The sequence below is a fragment of the Halichoeres trimaculatus genome, unplaced genomic scaffold, assembly GCF_033239565.1.
Source record: "Halichoeres trimaculatus isolate MK-OKI-2021-1 unplaced genomic scaffold, fHalTri1.1 fHalTri1_scaffold_23, whole genome shotgun sequence".
NCBI classification, from domain to species: Eukaryota; Metazoa; Chordata; class Actinopteri; order Labriformes; family Labridae; genus Halichoeres; species Halichoeres trimaculatus.
Window position 1 is genome coordinate 23567501 of NW_027437201.1, and position 24224 is coordinate 23591724.

At 42.3% G+C, this 24224-nt stretch overlaps 1 protein-coding gene across 2 annotated transcripts in view; it reads left to right on the forward strand.

Annotated features, from left to right (window-relative positions):
- LOC141785346 (uncharacterized) overlaps positions 1-24224 on the forward strand; it is a 55603-nt gene that overhangs the window by 18462 nt on the left and 12917 nt on the right. For both annotated transcript variants that reach the window (XM_074663626.1, XM_074663627.1), the window contains exon 2: positions 12724-12900. The gene's annotated coding sequence lies outside the window, so the exon portion shown is untranslated. The remainder of the gene's footprint in view (positions 1-12723; positions 12901-24224) is intronic.

Genomic DNA, 24224 nt, shown 5'->3' on the forward strand with positions numbered 1-24224 from the left:
AAATCACCGAACAGAAACTGGCACTCAGAAAATACAAAGATACTGTTAGCACTGTGTGTGTGTGTGTGTGTGTGTGAAGTGTTTAATGCAGCCGTCTGTCTCATCAATCTGTCACTCCTGAGACGTGTCAGTCTAAACACAGCTCAGCCAATCAGAGAGAAGCATTAGGAGGGTGAAGTCTCACCAATTTACCTGTCCTGTGTGTAGGAGGGACACACACACACACACACATACACACACACACAGGCAGTAACTGTAGGGTAATGATGTCATCAGTCAGCTGACACACAGTTGTAGCATTGATTTTATTGATGAACATGAGATCGTCATGTTTCATGACCTCAGAGGTATCCAGGTGAGGTCAGAGGTTAATGCGGTCCTTCTCAAATAGCGGGTACGCTGTCAGGGTGGAGCCTGTGACCAGGGGGGGGGCATGCTTTCACTTTTAACTTCCTCATTTTGAATTAAAAAAAAAATCTGCAAAAATCTTTTTTTTTTTTGGAAGTTAAAGCATTTTATATTTTTTTCTCCTGAGTTAATGTTGCTGATCAATTTAAATTTTAAATCATTTATTGATTTTTTTGTTTTTATTTTCAGTATCAAATAGTTGAACTAATCAGTCAAAAAATATTTAAAGTACAAATAAGGATTTTTTTTTCTAATTTCAGTTAGGTGGCATCCAGAGGGAGATGATCACAGCTGAAAAATTTTATTTCATCCAAACACGTTCAACTGAAAACAACGTGAGGACTCAAACAACCCCCCTCAGATTCTTATGACCAGCAGAACCTATATATACACTTGTGTGTGTGTGTGTGTGTGTGTGTGTGTGTGTGTGTGTGTGTGTGTGTGTGTGTGTGTGTGTGTGTGTGTTGAATAAATGTCAGTGTGCGCTGACTTCAGGATATAAAATATTAGAAAATTAAAGCTGAAAGTTTTTCTGCAGCAGGTAATAAAAAGTTCAAACAGAGCGAAATAAAAAATATAAAAAACATACAGACTAAAGAAACAGAAAGAGACTGACAATGTTTTACCTTTATACACACACACACACACACACACACACACACACACACAGTTTCTGCATGTGTGTGTGTGTGTAGACGGGCCTGAGACAGACACACTCTGAGTGATCTGAAGTCCTCGTGTTGAAAAGAATCACGGCCGCTAATCCGCACGGTAACAGAGAGCCAATATCCTGTTAACACACACACACACACACACACATACACACACACACACACACACACACACACGCACGCACACACACACACACACACACACACACACACACACACACACACACACACACACACACACACACACACACACACACTTGGGATAAAAGGTGTTTGGGGGATAAACGGTTTAATCCGACTCTCTCAGGTGCAGGATTACTGGATGTTTATTGGATGAGCTGACGGCTCAAACCTGACCTGGTTGGTTTGTTCAGCAACAAAACATGATCACAACCAGAACACACCAAAAAAAGACAAGATCGCTAACAGGATACTCCTCCAAAACAAGATCAGAACCAGAATTTCATTTAAAAAAAGAAGATGATTACCAGAATACTTCTTAAAAACAAGATCTTTACCAGGATACTTCTTTCAAAACAAGATCATAACGAAGATACTCTTCAAAAAACAATATCATCTGCAGGATACTTCTTCAAACAAGATCATTACCAGAATAACTATAAAATAACAAGGTCATATCCGTGATACTTCTTAAAAACCAGACCATAACCAGAAAAATCCTTTAAAACAAGATCAAAACCAGCAAACTTCTCAAAAAAACAAGATCACTACCAGAACACCCCTCAAAAACAAGATCATCACCAGGATACTCTTCAAAACACAAGATCATAACCAAGGTATTTCTTAAAAACAAGATCTTTACCAGGATTGTCCTTAAAAACAAGATCATTATCAGGATAGTCCTTAAAAACAAGATCATCACAAGGATACTCCTCAAAAAACAAGATGATTACCAGGATACCTCCTAAGAACAAGATCATAACCAGAATTTCACTTAAAAAAAGATCCTTATCAGGATACTTCTTAAAAACAAGATCATCACCGGGATACTCCTCAAAAACAAGACCTTCACCATGATATTTCTAAAAAAAAACATGATCTTTACCAGGATACTCCACAAAAAACAAGACCATAACCAAGATTCACTTTTAAAAAACTAGATCACAACAAGGATACCTCTTAAAAATAATTTAATTCCACGATATGCCTTAAAAACAAGATTATTACCAGGATACGCCTTAAAAACAAGATCATAAGCAGGATAATTCTCAAAAACTAGATCAAAACCAGGATACTTCTTATAAACAAATCATGACCACAATACCTCCTTAAAGCAGGATGATTACCAGGATACCTTCTTAAAACAGGATCATTACCAGGATACTCCTCAAAAAACAGGATCATTACCAGGATACCTTCTTAAAACAAGATCATTACTGGGAAACCTCCTAAAAACAATGTAATTACAGAAAACTTTTGAAAACTAGCTTATCACCAGGATACTCTTCAAAAAACAAGATCATTACCAGGTTATTACCTCAAACCAAGATCTTTACCAGGATACTTCTTAAAAACAAGATTGAAACCAGAACACTCTGGAAAAACAAGATCATAGCCAGGAATCTGCACGCCTGTTTGTGATTGGTTGTTTGATGTTTTTCTTGCTAAAAGCCGCTCTGTGAGCGAGCTCAGCAAACCCTCCTCTGTCAGAATTACTGTCTGATCACTAAACGTACCTGCAGAGTGCTGAGCTCACCTGGCCTCAGGTGGTCAGACACCTTTCTGATCCACGCCGCGGATCCACGGCGTGGATCCGCGGCGTGACCTCACCAGCCACCGTAGCTGCTGATGGTTAATGTTGTCGACCTGAGGTATCAGTCTTTATTCATCAGCTGAGCGTTAGACTCCGACTGCGCTCCACTCTGACATCGCTCACACTCAGGATACACTCTGCTGCCTGCTCCAGTGTGTGTGTGTGTGTGTGTGTGAGTGTGTGTGTGAGTGTGTGTGTGAGTGTGTGTGCGCTCAGTCTATTACAGCTTCATATTGCAGCTGATGCCTCACTGCATTAAAACGTCGGTTAGAGGAGAATTTATGTCAGCGGGCCCCCATTAGCTGAGATATATGACTACACACACACACACACACACACACACACACACACACTCACACACACACACACACACTCACACACACACACACACACACACACACACACACACACACACTCACACACACACACACACACACTCACACACTCACACACACACACTTCAGCTCTCTGTCCTCTCCACATGAGTGTTTTTATGATAACCTCAGAGTAGAAACATTAAAGTAAATATTGAGTGTCAGTGTTAACTGCTCTGGGAGAGCGCCCTCTACCTGCAGCCTCTGTCACTGAGTCTCTACCTGCTCAGGTGTTTTCACTCAGCTCCTCCTGAGGCTGCAGACCGCCTCGTGTCATCAGAGAGGCCCTGAGGGTCAGAGATATTTAAGGAGGCGGGCGCCGGCGGAGCTGCGAGGTTAATCCTCTGCTCCTGATGTTTGGATTAAAAACAAAGCGCAGATAAACGAGTCTGCGTCTCTCTGCTCTTCATTAACTTCTCCTTCGTCAGCGCAGCCTCTTCACATCTCAGCTCAACAGCTCGTTGACCTCCACACTCACCTGCTGCTCTCTGATTGGCTGCTGCTGACCTTCTGATGAGGGCTGATTGGCTGAGAGAGAGGAAGCAGAGACTGAATGCATTAGAGTCATTAGAGAGGACACACACACACACTCACACACACACCCAAACACACACAGGTGTTAATGTCAGTGAGTGGTTATGATCAGGGGGGACTAAACAGGAAGTAAAAAGCTTGATGTGGCGGCGGTGAAGAGGGCGTGAAAAAGTTAAAAAACGATGCAGAGAAAGAAACAAAGCAACGACAGGAAACATGATGGACGACGGAACGATAACAAAGATTAGGCGTCAGATTTTTAACCATGTATCTGTGCGTCTCTGATTGGGCGGAGATAATTAGCAGCGCTCTGAAGCGATCGTCCAATCAGAGCTCTCCTCTCAGCCTCTAATGAGGCAACAGAGCAGAAAAGTTCCTGAAGAGCAGAAAAACAACAGGAACCAGAGAGGATCAGGGGGGAGGAGGGGGAGGTCGGTGTCAGTGACGTGACCTTTGTGACCCCGCCTGTCTTCCTGTTGTTCTGCTTCAGTAATTACCATGGTAACAAGTCATCATCATCACCATCATCGCCGCCCAGCAACAGGAAACAGTCGCAGAGACGTGCTAATTTAACCAGCAGGAGGGCCGGGAGAGGGGAGAGTGTTTAACCAATTATCACCCAGCTCTGACATCCACACACACACACACACACACACACACACACACTGAAACACACACACATAAGTTAATAATGTAAACAGTGACATCAGGATAAAACTCTGAAACATTAAAGTTTAATAAGTCACACACACACACACACACACACGGATCAGTGATGTTCCAGGTGATTGGTTAATACAGCTGTCAATCATGATACCTAGTTATAACTATTAAGGAGGCGGGGCTTGTCATATACGCTGCAGACAGCAGGGGGAGCTCTGACTGTTTCGGGGTCAGTGTTAGAGTCCAGGTGCTGGTTTGTGCTAATTTCTTTTATAATTATTAATTAAAATAACGAGACACAATCTCAGCTTGTTGTGTCACACTGAGCGCAAGTGTGTGTGTGTGTTTAAATAAAGTTGAAATATAAAATATAACCTGATGTTACACACACTCTCAGACTGAGCTGGTTTTATGTCTTTTATCTGTTTTTAATGATTGTGACAATAATTTCATCTTCAGTCAAACAAAAACAACCAGAGGAAGAAAATATTGAAACTAATTTAATTTTCCCCTCAGTGCTTGAATATTAAAGTCTTTTTTAAATTAAAGTAACTAGATATCTCCTTGGTGTACAGTAGAGATGAAACCTTTTTCTTTACTTAATTAATTTATTTTATTTTTCTAATTTTTTGTTGTTGTTGTTGTTGTTGCTGGGTAATGTTATTTACTTACTTATTCATTTATTTTGGTTACTTTGAGAGTATTGGTGTATATGTATTGTAAGTTATGAAGGGTTATATTTTGACCATGACACGTGGGTGAAAGATTACTAAAATGAAATATGGTGACTGTATTGACACAATAAAGTATTAAAAAAATAAATAAATAATATTAGAGTCTCCAAAGGATTTACAACCAAATTTTCTTAATTTATAACACAAAGAAATATAAAACATTAAAAAAGAGAAAAAATAATAAACAAGAAAAACATAATAATAATAATAATAATAATAATAATAATAATAATAATAATAATAATAATAATCATCATCATAATAATAATAATAGCAGCAGAGTGTGTATGGGTGTATGGGAGTGGAGGTATGTTCCTCTTACAAACCCAGAAAACGGCAAACAAAGAGAGACCGCTGCTGTCTGAGTTTACCGGTCTCTGAGGAGTGGGGGGGTTGGTGGAGTGGGGGAGAGTGGGGAGAGTATGGGGGAGGTGGGGGGAAGGGGTGGGGGGGGGTAACAGAGTGGAGATGTGAGAGAAGAAGAAATGGAGGAAGAGAGTCTTTTTTCCTCTTAAGTGTTAGAGCTGTAAGTGTGTGTGCGTGTGTGTGTGTGTGTGTGTGTGTGTGTGTGTGTGTGTGTGTGTGTGTGTGTGTGTGTATGTGTGAGGGAGAGTAAAGGTCCAGAGCTCCCCCCTGTGGTCAGAATCACATTTCTGCAGCGCGTTCAGTCGATGTCCACACACTCAGATCCCTTCAACAGTAACTCTTATTAAATCCATTATTATTATTATTATTATTATTAAGAAGGTTATAAATAAAAGCAGTTTTTTTGTCTTTTTATTGATTATTATTGTTGTTAAATTAATTTACAATGACTGTTTTTATTAGTATCTATTATAATAAATGATAATTATTATAAGAGACGATGACTCTTTTTATTTTAAGCCATTAATTAGAATAATTTTCATAAATAATGACCTTGTATCAATAAGTACTGAATCACTCTTATTATAATTTAGAATCACAAAACTCTTTTTTTTAAATTTTTTATTTCAAATAATTATTTTTTATATTTCTGATGATTTTTCTGTATTTAATCATAATTTTCAGATTTTGGATTCATTAATTTAAAAACAACAGATTTATTTTTTAAAGTCATCTCTTTGTTTTTACCTCTCTGTGAGTCCGAGCGATCGTCTCTTCACACCTGGAGAAAAACTCTCCGTCAGCTCTGAGGACTAAACCAAACGTCCTGATGGAAATAATAAAAAGTGGATAAAAACACACAGCAGGAGAATAAATTATTATATATTATTTCTGTTATTTACAGTTTTTAATAAAGACTCAGAAACCGACTTTATGTCCGCTTCAAACTCCTGAGGATGTTTTTTTTTCTCAGTTTTATTGAAGTGACGCTGAAATAAGCGTCTCACCTTTAAACAGAAACGGCGTCAGCGTCTTCGTCGTCTGCAGATCAACTTTACATTTCATGAAAACTGTTCACAAACACACAGAGTCAGAAAACTATAAAAATAAATTAAATCAGTCACATTTTTCTCTGAATAATTCAAATTTGCCTTTTTATAAATGTTATTTCCTGTCAGTGGATTAAAAACAGTGACTTGGAGGGTTACAGATTATTATTAAAGTCAGACTAAAGATGTTTTAAATCTGCTTTTAAACACAGAAGATAAAATCTTTAAATATCAGAGACAGCCTGATTTTTTACTTTCTCTTATTTATTTCATGATTTTATAACATTAGAAATTTATTTTAATCTTTATTTTATTTATAAATTGAGTTGGTGTGAGCTCAGGGTGTTTCTGCGAAGCTGAAATCTTTATTCTACATTTCTCTAAAAAACCTTCAAACCATCGTTTTCTGTTTCTAAACTAAAACACCGATCGTCTCCGACGCCGAGCGGAAACCAGAGCAACAATAAAACAAAAAACAGACTCCATATTTCTCTCTCTCCTCCTCTCTTTTCAGTGTCTCTCGTCCGTCTTCATGCTCTCAGTAAAATGACATTTAGAGCAGCAGGGTGAGAAAAGCAATCTGCAGAGGCTCCCTGGAGAGGAGGAGGGAGGAGGGAGGAGGGAGGAGGAGAGAGGAGAGAGGGAAGAGGGGGTAAGAGGAGTAGAGGGAAAGGAAGGAGGAGGAGTAAAGGAAACTTTAACTGTCAGAGACCAGAGGCTGGTTCTGGTTCTGTAGAGACCGGTGCTGCAGGCTGGCCCGGGTCGCTGTGACTGAAGGACAAACTCAGATGGCGTCCGTGGGTTAATAGGAAATGACGGCGCCGTGGTCCTGTTGATGTTCTGCTGTCAGCTGCGAGCTGATTGGCCAGATGGCGACTCGTGGCGGCGTGTGGTGCTCAGGGCACAGAGGGGCGGGTTCAGGGCTCTGTAGGTTCCTCTGGATCTGGATCTGGGTGATGAAGAGTGGAGGGCTGAATCCTCCTCCTCAGGTGGGACGGACTCAGAGCCAGAGTCTGTCAGAGTGAAGGTGTGTGTGAGTGTGTGTGTGTGAGTGTGTGTGAGCCCAAACCATTAAATAATTGACAGAAAATTCCAGTTCTTTGAACCTGGAGCCTTGATTGGTCCCTCTGAACTACCCCCCAAAAATGTTCAAATATCACTTTTCATATTTGAGTTTGTATCATATTTGATCCATCAGGTCACAATGTTCAACGATTGTTTTTTCCTGAACAAACAAAAACACAATAAGTCACAAACAAATCTAACAAATTTGTTCTTCCAAACATAAACCGTGCTACCGTCATGCAGTAGTGAGAAAGCCACCAATGGAGCTGTCTGGGTGGAAGCCTGGAAAAAAACAACATTTTAGTATTTTTAGGCCTGAAAACAGTTTCTCTCCTTGTTTAAAGGGGACATATCCTGCTTGTTTCTCCTTTTCACTATGCCAGACTAGGATGCCTGTAAAGCATTTCTGCCCTCAGTACAAGTCATTTAGTTCCTTCATTGCCCCACAATAGCGTTCTCAACATCCTCATTTTAGGCCATTCTGAAGATCTCGTTGAAACGCTCCGTTTGGAGAATGACCTCCAGTAACCTCGCAACGTCACAGCCCTTTGTGCTCTGATTGGTCAGTTCTATCAGAGGGGCGGAGGGGGTAGAGCCAGGGGGCGGTTTTTGCAGCATGGCAGTATTTACAAAATTACCACATTGAATGGAGCAGACTGAGCGAGTTTGCTGTTTGCCAAAACTTCACCGTAAGGCATTGATAGCACTAATAAAATGTCAGAGTGTAGGATACGTCCTTTTGTATTGGACCCCGAGTCAGACTCGGACGGTTCTGCAGCTCAGGAGGAAGAAAATCCACCTGGACACAGATCATCTCAGGACGCTTCAGTGTGGTGAGTCAAAGCGGTACTGTAACATGTAGAGTTTATACGTGGAAATATAGGCAGACTTCACCAATAAACTATTTCTATAACAGGGCTCCATCCTGCTCCTTCACTTTTCTCTGTCTGTTTTATCCATCATGCTGAAAGTGTCGTCTAAAGATCGCCTCTACCGTCAGTTCATCACTATGTTATTACCGCAGCATTATTGTGGTCCAGGTTCACAGTGCATGTCAGAACAAGCATGCTAATATCACAGTCTCACAAGTATTACCACGTCTGCTAAAACTGCAGTGTTTTAACTGCTAATTCACCATGTAAAGCCCAGCTGCTCAGCAAAGCAGAGTCCCTGCATCCAGCACTCAGTCATTCGGCTCTTGGTGGGTGTATCCCTCGGTGGCGGTTGTGTGACTAACTGACATCACAGAGGAGGAGCTGCTTTATCAGATTACTCCAATAAAAAGAAAGGATCCTCGTGTCGTCACGACGGTCGAAATCTCGCGGCCAAATGGCAATGACCTATTTTCAGAGGCATCAAATCTCGTTCTAGGATATCAGAAAAAATACAATATCTCATTTTTTGAAAATTCAGGAGGTGAAAGGTCTTTGGCGTCTTTGGTTTGGCGTTATAGGGTTAAGAGCGCTCCGTGTTCAGCTCAGAGAGTGGAGCGGGGTCAGCTCAGCTCTTTGTTTGGATCCAGTGGAAACAGGTGAGCAGTAACGAGCAGTGCTGATTGGTTAATGGGTTGAACAGGACCACTCCACTTCAGAGCCCACAGAAGCAATCAGCACCAACAAAGAGCCCCGCAGACTCTATTAGAGTCTATTGTCTCCAACACAAAGCTGCCTGCAGCTAATTAACAAGAGCAGGCTTATCACACACACACACACACACACACACACACACACACACACACACACACACACACACACACACACACACACACACACACACACACACACACTCCCCACCTCTTATTCAGAGTGGGGACACCTCGGGACAAAGATCAGAGGATACCTGTTATTAAATGTTTCATGCTGTGTGTGTGTGTGTGTGTGTGTGTGTGTGTGTGTGTGTGTGTGTGTGTGTGTGTGTGTGTGTGTGTGTGTGAATCTGAAGATTTTTATAATTAACTCTGTGTTTGTTTTCTGAGTAAAAAACACATTATTGACATTTGTAACCTGACACACACTCCTACACACACACACACAAGGTGTTTTGCTGTGTGAGCAGTTTGTTTCTTCATAAATATGATTTCCTGTTTCCTCCTGATTGGCTCAGAGAGACGGCGAGGAGCGGAGAAAACAGCTGATCGATTCATTCACAAAATAACTAGGGGGCCTGTTTCAAGACACACACACACACACACACACACACACACACACACACACACACACACACACACACAGGCAGGGTGATGGACTCACTGCCTCCTCAGCAGAATATTTCTCCTCTTTAACACCTGCTGATTTAAACCTGACCTCCTCCTCCTCCATCTCTCCGTCTCTTTTTCCTCCTCTCTGAAACGACTCTGAAAGACTTCCCGCTCCACCAAACCTCCTCTCCCTCTGATTGGTCGGTCTCTGACATTTTGTTAGACGTCGTTAAGGCCGGCGGCGCCATAAAGCACCTGAGGGTGACACCCTGAGAGGAAGAGGAGAAGAGAAAGAGGAGAGACGGAGAGAATTATAGTTCTTCTTTAAGGTCTGGATTAACCTTCTTTTCTGTACGACTAATCAATTTTCATGATACGAGCTCCATAAAGTCCTGTTAATATTACACACACATACTCACACACACTCACACACACACACTCCTAAATGTAGGAGTGTGAGGGCTCTAAACCTTTCAGAAAAACTGTTCCCCTCTCAAACATCAGACCTCTGATCAAATGTTTTCGTCTCATTTTCAGTAAAAAATGTTTTTTTATTCTCGATCTGAGACACGTTCACCTGACCAGTCCAGAAAAATGTCTCTTTTTAAGTTATTTAAAGACAAAATGAGGTCTGATTTGCTGTAACAAAAGAAAAAATGCTTAAAACTAGAATAATTGCAAAATCAGGGTGTCCAACATGTGGCTTGCGGACCAAAGTTGGCCTGCCAGTGATTTTTTTCGGCCCGCTGCCCAAGTTTGACTTTTTATAAATAAAAAAAATCATTTTAATTATCATTATTGTTTTCCCTCTGTCAGCAGCCTGAACTTCTCATTCATTATCTATTTATCAATGCACTTCCTGTTCTGACTACAAATTAACACTGTGTCACATCAGGAGTAGGTGGCGCTAGTGAACCTAGCACACAAGACGGACAGTTTCGTGTTTCCGCCACAGCTCTTCAGATCTGTTTTTAGAGGTGGGAACTTAAAAATAAATCCGCAGCTGGTGATTGGACGACCGTTCTGATTGACACACTCACCACAGACCAATCCACATCGAGCCACAGTGTGACGTAGCTTATGTGCAAACAACTACAGGAAGAGGAGAAACAGCTGTGATGACGGCGTTAGACAACTGCTGATGTTTTTGTAAAGTTAACTGAAGAATCAGAGGAACGGTGACGAGTACGAAAGTCTGCTGACGTCACGCCTCTCTTCCCTGATTGGTCAGAATTTAGCCGAGTGACTTCATTGGTCGATGGAGCCTGGAAAGATGGATCTGCAGGATTTCAGAAACTGGATCAGGCAGGTCCATCTGCTCTGTAAGGTTAGGCGCTCTCTGGTTTCCAGTCTCAGAGGGCGGAGCTACAGATGATGTTTTTATGCCTTAGATATAAATATACAAAACAATCTATGGGCAGATCCCTGGATTAGTTATTCTGTTAATCATATCAAACAGAAAAAACTGGCTTTGACCATCCTTTTTTTCTCTTATTAAATTGATAAATTTAATTAAAGCTCATTTTGAATTTAAATTTCGAATTAATTTACATTTTAGCACCATGGACAGAGACACTGACACTTTGTTTGGTTTCTCTCTTGACGTAAAAACCAAGGACAGAGATGATAAATAACAGCTGGTTTCTCTGAGAAGTTTTTTTTTCTTAAACCCTGTTATTTATTAAAAGTTGGTTTTGGCAACATGACTCTTAAATTTTGTGCTGATAAAGCTTTTTGTATTGATTGCATTTTTAGCACCATGGACAGAGACAGTTGGTTTCTCTGCGCTGGCCTTTCATGTTTTTTTTTTCCTTTTTTTTTTCTTCTTTTTTTAACCCTTTTATTTAAAAATTGGTTATAGCAACATTATTTTTCATTCCAATGAAGCATGTTTTGGATTCTTTTTTTTCCCCCTATTATATAAATATACAAAACAAGCTCAGGGCAGCATCATCATTATTGATTTCTGATCTTAAACCAAGTTATATCATTGACTGAAAATAAATCTGGATTTTTATTTATATGATGAAAAAAACACTTTTATTTAATCCATGTATGGTTAAAAAAAAGGGGTAATTCGTGTTTTCTATTGACTCTAATGAATTTGTAGAAGCAAACACCTCCTTTACATTTGGTAAACTGCGTATATTTTTATACGTTTACGCCTGCCGTCCACACGAAACCAACAGCTGTGGTGGGGCTCATTCTGATTGGCTGACAGGGGTTTTACGTCAGGAAAACACTGCCCATTATGGGTTTGGCGTGCTTGGAGCCCGCTGCGTGTGGACGAAAGTATTTTTTAAGGTGTATGAGGGGACATACTCTTTTTTGAAAATCCCCGGTAACACGTGGACATGGCCATCACTTCACGTCTATCTCACAGACCGTCTAAGGTTAGTGTTGTTATATTGTAGTTGTAATCCTGACTTATTCCACTGGATATTAGTAATTCACCAAAACCTGCCACCTGCATTGACAAAAAGCGTCAGCGCTGTGCATTATGGGAAACAGTTTGCCAGGTAGACTGGTTTGTTGCATACTGAGGGAATTTTTGGCAAACTGCAGATTGTTTTTTACGCAATTCAGATCTCAGTTTGTCTTCAAACGACTTTAGATCAGACATTTTTCTGGACTGGTCAGCTGAATGTGGCTCATATTGAGTCTAAAAAGACATTTTCTACTAAAAATGAGACAAAAACACTTGATCAGATTTCAGTTTTTGCAGTGAAGGGCCCTGAAACCCTGATCCCTGACCCTGGTCCTGCTCCTCTCGGTGTTTCCTGGTGATGAATCAGAGTCTTTGGGTCTTTAACCTGAGACAGAAACCAGAAAGACTAACTCTGACCCTGTTTGGACCTCGTGTGTCTTTTCTCTGTTTCTCCCCTCAGAGAAGTTTCCCATCATGCCTGGGAGCCGAGCGGCGTCTGGCCCTGACCTTCAGAGGACGAAGTGGTCGTTGCGGGGCAGGCAGACGGAGATGGACGGGGAGAGCGCCGGAAATCCATTCAGAGACGTTAATAAAATCAAAGAGCCCCAAATGATCGAGCATGAAGAGCACGACAAAGGTAATGTGACTTTAAACAGATCCTCCATTATCAAAAACAGTCAGCCGGCACCCAGCACGCCGCCGCCGCTGCCGCCACCGCCACGAATTTATGAGGCCAACTTCCTCAATCTAATAGAAGGAATCAGGTGTTACTAATGGACGAGAGAGAGAGGGTAATAGAGGAGAGAGAGAGCTAATGTGGAGTGATGGAGAGAGAGAAGGAGAGATGAAGACGGATGAGAGGAAAGTTAGAGAAGAAGAAAAGAACAAAGAGACGAAAGAGCGTAATACCTGAATACTTCATGACGCCAAACACTCTTCATAAAACACACACTCCTCTGCAGCTCCTGTCTCCACACCCTGACCCTGTGTGTGTGTGAGTGTGTGTGTGTGTGTGACAGGATACACTGACAGGAAGTCACTGAATCCAACCAGCTTTATGACATGGAGCGTTATCCTGCTGGAAGTAGCATCAGAAGATGGGTACACTGTGCTCATAAAGGGATGGACATGGTCAGCAACAATACTCAGGTAGGCTGTGGACTTTTTTTTTTTTTTTTTTTTCTTTTTTCTTGTTTTTTTCATTTTTTTCTTGTTTTTTTTTTCTTTTTTTTCTATTTTTTTCTTTTTTCTTTTTTTTCTTTTTTTCTTTTTTTTCCCTTTTTTTCTTTTTTCCCTTTTTTTCTTTTTTCCTCTTTTTCTTTCTTTTTTTCCTTTTTTCTTTTTTTTTTTTCCTTTTTTCTTTTTTTTCCTTTTTTCTATTTTTTCTTTTTTTTTTCTTTTTTTCCCTTTTTTTCTTTTTTCCTCTTTTTCTTTCTTTTTTTTCCCTCTTTTTTTTCCTCTTTTTCTTTCTTTTTTTTCCTCTTTTTCTTTCTTTTTTTTCCCTTTATTTCTTCTTTTTTTCCTTTTTTCTTTTTTTCCCTTTTTTCTTTTTTTCCTTTTTTTTCCTTTTTTCTTCTGTGGACTTTAAACCATGCTCAGTTGGTACTAAGGGGCCCAAAGTGAGCCGAGAAAATCTCCCCCACACCATTACACCAGCAGCAGCAGCCTGAACTGTTGATACAAGGCAGGATGGATCCATGCTTTCATGTTGTTGAGGCCAAATTCTGACCCTACCATCTGAATGTGGAGCAGAAATCCAGACTCATCAGACCAGGCAACGTTTTTCCAATCTTCTATTGTCCAGTTTTGGTGTTGCTGTGTGAATTGTAGCCTCAGTTTCCTGTTCTTAGCTGACAGGAGGGTCACCCGGTGTGGTCTTCTGCCAGTGATGCCGGTAACGCGTTACTCTGATTTCTCCACCTTTTTCAGTAACAAGTAATCTAACACGTTACTATTACCAAAGCAGTAATCAGATTAAAGTGACTTATTCAACTCACTGTGCGTTACTTTTCTTTTCATTTTTCATGTAAAAAAATCTTAATGCTTTTTTCTTGTGTCTCAGGGAGTGACGGGAGTCGTGTGTTCATCAAGTTTTCAGCACGAGGACAACACAAGTGTGTTAGCAGCCAGCAACACAAAGGTAAACAGAGGGAGAGAGGAGAGATGTTTGTTTTCTAGCTGGAAACACAGTCACTGTTTGGAGTTTGTGTCAGCTAAAGATGATAATATGCTGCTCTCTGGATATTTTCTCTTTTTGGGACCATTCTCTGTAAACCCTAGAGATGGTTGTGGGTTAAAATCCCAGTAGATCAGCAGTTTCTGAAATACTCAGACCAACAACCATGCCACGTTCAAAGTCCCTTAAATCACCTTTCTTCCCCATTCTGATGCTCGCTTTGTGTTGCTGCCATGTGATTGGCTGATTAGAAATTTGTTTTAACAAGCAGTTGGACAGGTGTGCCTGATAAAGTGGTCTCCTACTGCTCTGCAAGACAGGAAGTCAACATTTAAACTTCCTTTGGTTGATTTTCAGAATAAAAGACTGTGTTTGACTGATCTGAGTGGAGCCGGGTCAGGACTGAACAGGTCTGGTCCTCTCTGGTCTTTAGGCTTCTTTGTTTCTGACAGACGAGTTTTTTTCTATTCTATTCTATTCTATTCTATTCTATGATTCTCAGAGTGGAGCGAACTCTGCTTCCTGCTCCCCTGAGGATGGACCTGCATCTCTCTGCTGTTTGTGCGCAAACATGCTGAGTTGGCAGATCTGCAGGCTGTATATGAGCGTGTGTGTGTGTGTGTGTGTGTGTGTGTGTGTGTGTGTGTGTGTGTGTGTGTGTGTGTGTGTGTGTGTGTGTGAACACATGTTCATATCACAGCTAATCAGACTGAATTAATACCAGTCGCTCAATAAGAGGAGCTGCAGCACAAATCGACTTTTAATGAACGTCTCTGCGGCTGTTTCCACGTTTCATCCCATAAGCACAAAACGGAATCGATTTAACCCGCTTAATTTACCTCCTCTGAGCGTGTGTGTGTGTGTGTGTGTGTGTCTGTGTGTGTGTTGAATGAAATGAGCTGTTGTGTTTTTGCAGAGGGCAGCAAACATTGTTAGCTTTTACAAGCTGATCACTCAACTAAAACTACATCACTAATTAAAAGCCTGCTGCGTGAGTGTGTGTGTGTGTGTGTGTGTGTGTGTGTGTTTTTGTGTGGTTGATCATGTGTGTGTGTGTGTGTCTGTGTGTGTGTGGCAGCCATTTTACGGGTGTCGGTCTGATGTTGAACTCTGGACAGGAACAGAGACGGGTCAACAGTCTCACTGCTTTTTATTTTCCAGTCCTGTCACTGTCCGTCATCCTCACACACACTCACACACACACTCACACACACACTCTCTGTAGATGTCAATCACTCAGTTACTCAACCAACACATTACTAGTTTCCGGACACACACACACACACACACACACGCACACACACAGCTGACCATCATTACCAGGCAGCAGTGAAGCAGAAAAGCTCAGTAATAGCAGGTCACCGCCCTCTGACTGTGTGTGTGTGTGTGTGTGTGTGTGTGTGTGTGTGTGTAAGAGAGTTGACCAGTTGGCAGTCTATTAGTGTGATGGACTCAGTTTGGCCGCACTGTGAGTGTGTGTGTGTGTGTGTGTGTGTGTGTGTGTGTGTGTGTGTGTGTGTGTGTGTGTGTGTGTGTGTGTGTTCCTGGTGGCTGTAGAGTTTGTTGCAGACTTTACTTCGTTTAGACCCTGAGGTTAAGAGCGAGTTTGTTTCAGCTCGCTCAGGTGTGTGTGTTCAGGTGTGTGTTCAGGTGTGTGTTCAGGTGTGTGTTATCGATGCTGAGCTGACCATGAAGTGGTCTACAGACTCAGTGGACTCCTGCTCCTGCTCCTCTGAGCCGTTGGTCCAAGTCCGAGCTGAGGAGAAGAAAACTTCTGGATCAGGTGGAAACAGGAAGTCACCGTGAACAGACTCTCTGAGCTGGAATGACATCATCAGACAGGTCACATATCAGAGGAGTACGGTGGCCCTAAAGTGCAAAACGCAACCGCAAAAAAAAAAAAAAAAAAAAAAAAAAAAATGAAACACACAGAAAAAAGAAAATGAACACTTCCTTTTAAAGTGTTCATTTTCTTTATTTGTGTTCGCTTTCTTTTTGTTTTTTCTTTCTTTTTTGTGTTTTCTTTCTTTTTGCTTTCTTTTTTGTTTTCTTTCTTTTGAGTGTTTGCTTTCTTTATTTGTGTTTTCTTTCTATTTGTGTTTTCTGTCTTTTTTGTGTTCGCTTTCTTTATTTGTGTTCGTTTTCTTTTTAGTGTTCATTTTCTTTTTGTGTTTGTTAGTTTTTGTTTCCTTTCTTTTTTTGCGTTTTCTTTCTTTTTTGTGTTTGTTTTCTTTTCATTGTTTGTTTTCTTTTTGTGGTTCCTTTTTTTGTGTTTGCTTTTTTTTAAGTGTGCATTTTCTTTTTTGTGTTTGCTTTTTTTATTTGTGTTGGTTAGTTTTTGTGTTTTCTTTCTTTTTTTGTGTTCGTTTTTTTGTGTTCCTTTCCTTTTTGTGTGCTTTCTTATTTGTGTATGCTTTTTTTGTGTGCGTGTTTTTTCTAGTGTTTGTTTGCTCTTTGTGTTTGTTTTCTTTTTGGTGTTAGCCTTCCTTTTTTGTGGTTGTATTCTTTTTCTGGGCTCGCCTTTTTTTGTGTTCCCTTACTTTTTTGTGTGAGTTTTCTTTTTTGTATGTGTGTTTGCCTTTTTGTGTGTGTTTTGTTTTTGCGGTTGCACTGTAGGGCCACCGTAGAGAAGAGTCTGGACGTTTTCAGCACCACAGACAGAGACGCTCGACACCTCAAACTTTGGAACATCATGTGACCCCATCACGTGACCCCATGAGGTGACCACCTCAGGTCTACCTCTTCTTAAAGAGACAGTACCGTGGTCCTGTGTGGCTGCGGCCTCCTCAGTGGTCTGAGGTGAACTCCTGTGGAGTGATCGCTGACAGGTGAGTCCATAAAGATCTCTCACCCCTTGAAGAATCTGTGATAACAGAGCAATAGGAGCTCCACGGAGGAGCATGATGGCTGATATGATCATGTATGATCATGTATGATCAGGATCAGGGTCGTGTGTAATAACATGTGATATTTATGAACATGAGTCCTGACAGCGCGCCGTGTTTCTGTCTCTGTTCCAGCACATGAACCAGTGATGCAGATCAGAGCTGAAGTCTGCTTTAATATTTCATGTCACGCCTGGATAATTCATGCACACACACTCACACACACACACACGCCTGCACACGCCTGAGCCCGTGCACGTCTAACGAGCTCTGTTGGCTCCCTGCTGCTGAAAAATTCACCGTTAGCATCAAAGTTTAACGAGGGTTTTCTCTCTCTGTCTTAATGAATCTGAGTCCATTTGTTCACATTTAAATAACCAATGAGGCCGCACAATTAGCATAACACACATCACACACATTAAACACTCACACACACATTAAACACTCACACACACACACACACTCTCAGCTGTGAGGTGATTTCTGACGGCCGTGTGTTTCAGAACATGTGTCGTCTGATTTTTTGCAACACACACACTCGTCTGTGCAATCATACAAACATGCTGAGAGCGTGTGTGAGATCAGTGTGTTTGTTGTGTTAAGTGCTAGTGCATGTGTGTGTGTGTGTGTGTGTGTGCGCTTGTGTGTGTGTATGTGTGTGATGGTTTATTAATGTGTGTCAGAGTGGTTTGAAACAGGAAACCTCTCATCTCTGTTTTGCTGCAGGCTGAATGCTGTCCAACCTATAACCCCTTCTGTGTGTGTGTGTGTGTGTGTGTGTGTGTGTGTGTGTGTGTGTGTGTGTGTGTGTGTAGATAGCAGATCTGTTGCAGGGATGCAGATCTTTGCTGATGTTTCTGGGTCAGATCTGGTTCTGTTGATGGTTTTGTCTCCACCCGTGCAGGTCGGTCTCAGTCTGTCCCCCTTATTTCAAACAGCAGCCGAAGAAAACCTGAGATAAACCTGAACATGGACTTCAGGGTCCAGCTCTTTGTTTTTTGTTTTTTTAAGGCTCCGAGCTGAGGGACGCCCCCTGTGGGTGAAACACTCGCTGTTAACAATGATTCATTTTAGGATCATCTGCTGTATGTTTTCCATCACATGTTGTATGTTGAACTGCTCAGGTGTGATTTTGGCCCATTCCTCTGCACAGATTGTCTTTAAATCTGGAATATTCTTTGGTGCCCTCTGGTGAACCCTTTTCTTTACTTCTTTCCACAAATGTTCAGTTGGATTGAAGTCAGGTGATTGACTAGGCCGTTCTAACAGATTGATTTTCTTTTTCTGAAACCATTTGAGAGTCAACTTTGCCGTGTGCTTTGGATGGTTGTCCTGCTGGAAGGTCCAGCCACGTCTCATCTTCATCATCCTGGTGGATGGCAGCAGATTCAGATCAAGAATTTCCCCATACATGGCTCCATTCATTGCTCCGTCAGTTATATGAAGTTTGCCAACACCATGAGATGAGAAACAACCCCATGCCATGATGCTTCCACCTCCAAACTTCACTGTTGGTGTAGTGTTTTTTGGCTGATGTGCAGAGCCATTTCTCCTCCAAACATGGTCTGTAGTATGACAGCCCAAAAGTTCAGTTTTGGTCTCATCTGACCAGACAACATTCTCCCAGTATTCTACAGGCTTGTCAAGATGCTGTTTAGCAAACTTTAAACCAGCTTCAACATGCCTTTTCTTGAGGAATGGAGTCTTGCGGGCTGAGCGTCCATAGAGGCCATGGTGGTGGAGTGCATTGCCTGTTGTTTTCTCTGTAACAATTGTACCTGCTGCCTCCAAGTCTTTCTGGAGCACTTTCAGGGTGGTCCTTGGCTGGTTGAGTCCTCTTCTGACTATCTCTCTGACTCCCTGGTCAGAAATCTTCAAGGAGCTCCTGTGCGTGGCCTGTTGATGGTAAGGTGGTGCTTCTTCCACTTGTGAATAATGGCCCCAACGGTGCTGACTGGAATATTCAGGTGCTTTGATATAAGTCTGTAACCAGCTCCATTCTGATGCTGAGCAACAATCAGGTTGTGAATGTCTTCAGAGAGCTCTTTGCCTTTACCCATCATGAGGTGTGTGCTATTTAACTGCTTGGTGAAAAAAACACCTTTTTTATAGGACCATCAATTTGCTCTAGCCCAGCTGATGTTGGTTTGCACTAATTGGAAGTTCAAGTAATAATTACTGACAGATTTCAGGTGGTATGGTGCATTTCCTGTCCAAAGTATACAGCCTTTCCATGGTGTGTTGTGTTTTGTGCGTGGTCCTTTCAGCTCTGAGGCGTGTTCCTGCCTTCAGCCCTCAGCCAGCTGCTCGCCGTTTAACTTCCTGACCCGGCTCTTTAATACTTTAGGTGTGTTTGATCCGTGGCCCGGCTCGTCCCTGCTCAGTTATTCAGCTGATTATTTGACTCATTTGTCCGTTTAATATCAGGCGTTTGTGATTCTGCTGCCTAATGGACTGAAGTCAGCCTGAAGTTGCTCCTTCTTGTGAGTCCTCTCAGTCGTTTAAGGAGGAATGATCTAGATAAGCTGCTGAATATTTAACCCTCTGAGTGCTTTTTAAGGCGGCAGCTGTTTTTAAAGATGCTTTAATAACTAACGCCACTCGTCCTCACTCAGGCACATGCACGCTGACTCCATTATGGTCGGCTGAATTAAACATGGCCGGTAAACGCAGCGTGAGTCACAGCCTGCAGCCTGTCCACCAATCAGCTGCGAGAGCGCTTCACCTGAGCGCTCTGATTGGACGAGAAACACGAGACTGAGACGATGACAAACAAAACCAAGTTTGATTTAACTTCTGTTTACAAACTTTATCCACATTAGTGTTCTGTAAACAGTTTGTTTACTGTGATAGATTACACACACCAGTTTCACTCTGTCTGTGTGTGTGTGTGTGTGTGTGTGTGTGTGTGTGTGTGTGTGTGTGTGTGTGTGTGTCTGTGAGTGTGTGTATCGTCCTTGACCTGTCATGTCTCTCCTCAGGAAGCTGCGTGTAAATTAACGATGGGTAATTAATCTTAATTAGTGAGGAGGAGACTGTGTGTGTGTGTGTGTGTGTGTGTGTGTGTGTGTGTGTGTGTGTGTGTGTGTGTGTGTGTGTGTGTGTGTGTGTGTGTGTGTGTGTGTGTGTGTGGCAGACAGCTGGCCTCTCTCCTGCTGCCTTGCTTCAGGGCAGAGCTGCTGTTTCAGTGTTTAAACTCATGACCTTCAGCTGCTGCGGTTTGTTTCAGTCAAAAAATCTCAATCAGGATTTAAACTCCCCTTTCTCCTCCTCCCTCCTCCTCCTCCTCCTCCTCCTCTTCCTCCTCCTCTTCCTCCTGTCAGGTTTGCGGTTTAAAAACAGAGATATGAAATATTAACGGACTCTGAGGGACTCAAACATTAAACCACTGAGGCCGTTTGACTGGCAGCTGGAAACGGACCAATCACAGACTGAGCTGGGAGATGAAGAGGGATCAACCATGAATGTGATGTGTGTGTGCGTACGGTATGTACACACACACACAGACACACACACAGAAGGATGATTGACAGAGCTAATTAACTGTAGTGTATGCAGATCAGCCCTCAGAACCTGGTTCCCTGTCACACACTCACACACACACACACTCACACACACTTTAAATAACATTAAGGCAGAGTGCGGACTCAGCACATTACAGACCTGTAATAACATCTGAGATGATGATGATGATGATGATGATGGTGATCTCCTCAGGTCTGAATGGATGTGTTTGGGCCTTCTCTTCAGTCCTGTTGTTATTTTCCGTCGGAGACGTCGGCGTGCAGCGAAGCGACGTGTTCACTGACATTTCTGAATCAGGACTCTGACTGTGTTCAAAGCTGCGGAGTCGGCCATCGCACCAACAAAACATCTTTGTAGGTTTGAGCAGAGTCTTTCTTTTTGTTCCCCCACAGCTGGATCCAAATCAGCTCAGCCTCCTGACATTCAGCAGGTCAGAGGTCAGAGGTCAGAGGTCAGGGAGGAAGAGGAGGGCTTTACAGGCTCCAATCTGAATAAAGAGAAGTATTCAGATAATTAAACACAAAGCTCTGCGTTCAGTTCTTCCTCGTTGGTCCTCCAGCTCCTTCTTCTTCTGTGGTCTTTATGCTGCTGTGTTTGTATATCAGCTCATTACTGACATGGATTTCTATCTAATTAGTTTACAGTGCGAGCTCGTTAGCTGCGAGGGCCTTAACGAGGACCCGGCCTTGAGACTAACGAGCTGAGTGTCAAACTAATAATTTCATTACTTAGAGAAACATGCAGAACCAATATCAGCTCATTAGCATCAAAGTGTGTTAACGAGCTGCTGAGAGTGTTTACAGGATCTCTGTTTGTGCTAATTGTTTAATTAAATGTTTTCAGCATGTAAGTGCTCTCTAGGCTGTGTATCGTTAGTATGTTAGCAAACCTGCTGTTAATGATTGTAAACCGCAGGAAACTGGGCGCTGCCGTACAGGCTCATTATGCTAAAGCTTTAGCATCTGTGGATCAGATTAGCCTCTTTAGCATCTATGGATCAGGTCAGTTTTTGTAGCCTCTGTGGATCAGGTTAGCATCTTTAGCATCCATCTATGAATTAGGTCAGCTTCTGTGGATCAGGTTAGCATCTTTGGCATCTGGGGATCAGGTTAGCTTCTTGAGTATCTGTAGGCCAGGCTAGGTTCGGTGGCTCAGGTTAGGTTTGTTGGTTTAGGTTAGCTTCTTTAGCTTCTTTTGGAGTTAGCATCTTTAGCATCCATGGATCAGGTTAAGTTCAGTGGATTAAGTAATTTTCTTTGCAAATAAGGGTTTTGTTTTGGTTTCTGCGGTTCAGATTAGCTTCTGTAGCATCTGTAGAAAAGGTTAGCTTTTTTCCAGATCTGTGGATCAGGTTAGCATATTTAGCATCTGTAAATAAGGTTCGCTTCTTTAGCATCCTTGGACAAGGTTAGCTTTTTTTTGCATCTCTGGATAAGGTTAGCTTCTTTAGCATCTTTGGATTAGGTTAGCTTCGTTTGCATCTGGGGATTAGGCTAGCATTTTTAGCACCTGTGGATAAGGTTAGCTTCTTTGTAGATCAGGTTATATTTTTTTTGGTTTCTGCGGTTTAGATTAGCTTCTGTAGCATCTGTAGAAAAGATTAGCTTTTTCCATATTTCAGGATCAGGTAACATATTTTGCATTTTTAAATAAGGTTAGCTTCTTTAGCTTCTGTGGATAAGGTAAGCTTCTTTAGCATCCTTGGATTAGGTTAGCATCTCTATTATCTGTGGAATTGGTCAGCTATTTTAGCATCTTTGGATTTGGTTAGCTTCTTTAGCATCTTTGGATGTGGTTAGCTTCTTTAGCAACCATGGAATAGGTTAGCTTCTTTATCATCTGTGGATAGGGATAGCTCTTTTAGCTTCTATGGATCAGGTTAGCCTCTTTAGCATCTTTGGATTAGGTTAGTCTCTTTAGCATCCTTGGATTTGGTTAGCATCTTAAGCTCTCCTGATGGACTGGATGCAAGCCTTTAAGTGGACTCTATGAAGTCCAGGACCACAGGTCTCTGGATCTCAGAGAGGGACTGCACACAGACTGTTAGCCCCGTCTGTGGTGTTAGCTTCTGAGAGTCCTCTGATCGTGTGAGTGAAGCTTTGATGTCCACAGGACCACGAGGATCTGGACTCGGAGTCTGTGGTTCTTCTTTAGCTTCCTGGTTGTGTCTGACTCTAACGCGGCCTTCATCTTCAAACTGGGACGGATCTGAGCCGCTCAGAGTCCGAGGACGCCACCAGTGTTTCTCTGTTTCTACTCCAGCTCAGCCACTCTCTCTTCATCCCTTTAATTGACTCCCTCTGCTCCTCTTCCTCCTCTGCTCCTCTTCCTCCTCCTCTCTGCTGTAGCTGTAGCTGTAGGGCTCCTCTCACTCTCTGTTGTGTCTCTGCAGCTGATTGGCTGCTGAGTCTGGAGGGAATCGCTGTGATTGGCAGCTAAGAGCGTAAAGTAACAGCTTGGCAGGAAGAACACAGGACTACTAATTACTGAGGAGTGTGTGTGTGTGTGTGTGTGTGTGTGTGTGTGTGTGTGTGTGTGTGTGTGTGTGTGTGTGTTTAAGATGATGTGACGATCATGTTGTTCCCAGCGGTCATCAGAGAAGATTAGCTGTTATTGCCGGGGGACACACACGCTGTCTCTCTCTCTCTCTCTAACACACACACACACACACACACACACACACACACACACACACACACACACACACACACACACACACACAGTTGTCGTGTTGTAAAATGTTTCTGACTGGTCTTTCCTCTCAGGGTTGGACTCAGCTGAGCTCAGAGTATTTTACCGCCCAAAAAAATCAGACCGTCACTGACACACCTGAGAACCAGAACCTGACACACCTGAGAACCAGACCCTGACACACCTCAGACCGGGTTCCTCAGGCCTGGTCTTCCCTGAGCTGTGACCTGGTTTTAAGAAACACATTAAAGATAAAAACCTCTGAGAACAAGAGGATCTGGATCACCACAGGGCCTCTGGTCTGAGGATCAGTGAGGACCACAGGAGACTTGATGAAGACCCTGATGATGAAGCTCACACTGAGATCTGACTTCCTCCTTCAGCAAAACTTTTCAACGAGAAGAAAAGTCCAGTTCCTCTCCTCTTACTGGTCATCTGTGTGCGTGTGTGTGTGTGTGTGATTGATGATGGAAGCAATCCAGATCAACCAAAAGCTCAGAGTTTAGAGGACGGGAGCGCCTGAAGCATTCTGGGAAAAATCTCCCATTCCCTCTAAAGTCTGCTCTGATCAGAGGGAGACGCAGCGATGAAGGAGGGAGAGAAGTGAGTGTTTTATTGGCTGAGCGCCGTCTGTCTGTCCGCCTTAACGAGCTGTCATTATTAGCTCGTTAACTTGTTAAGGTG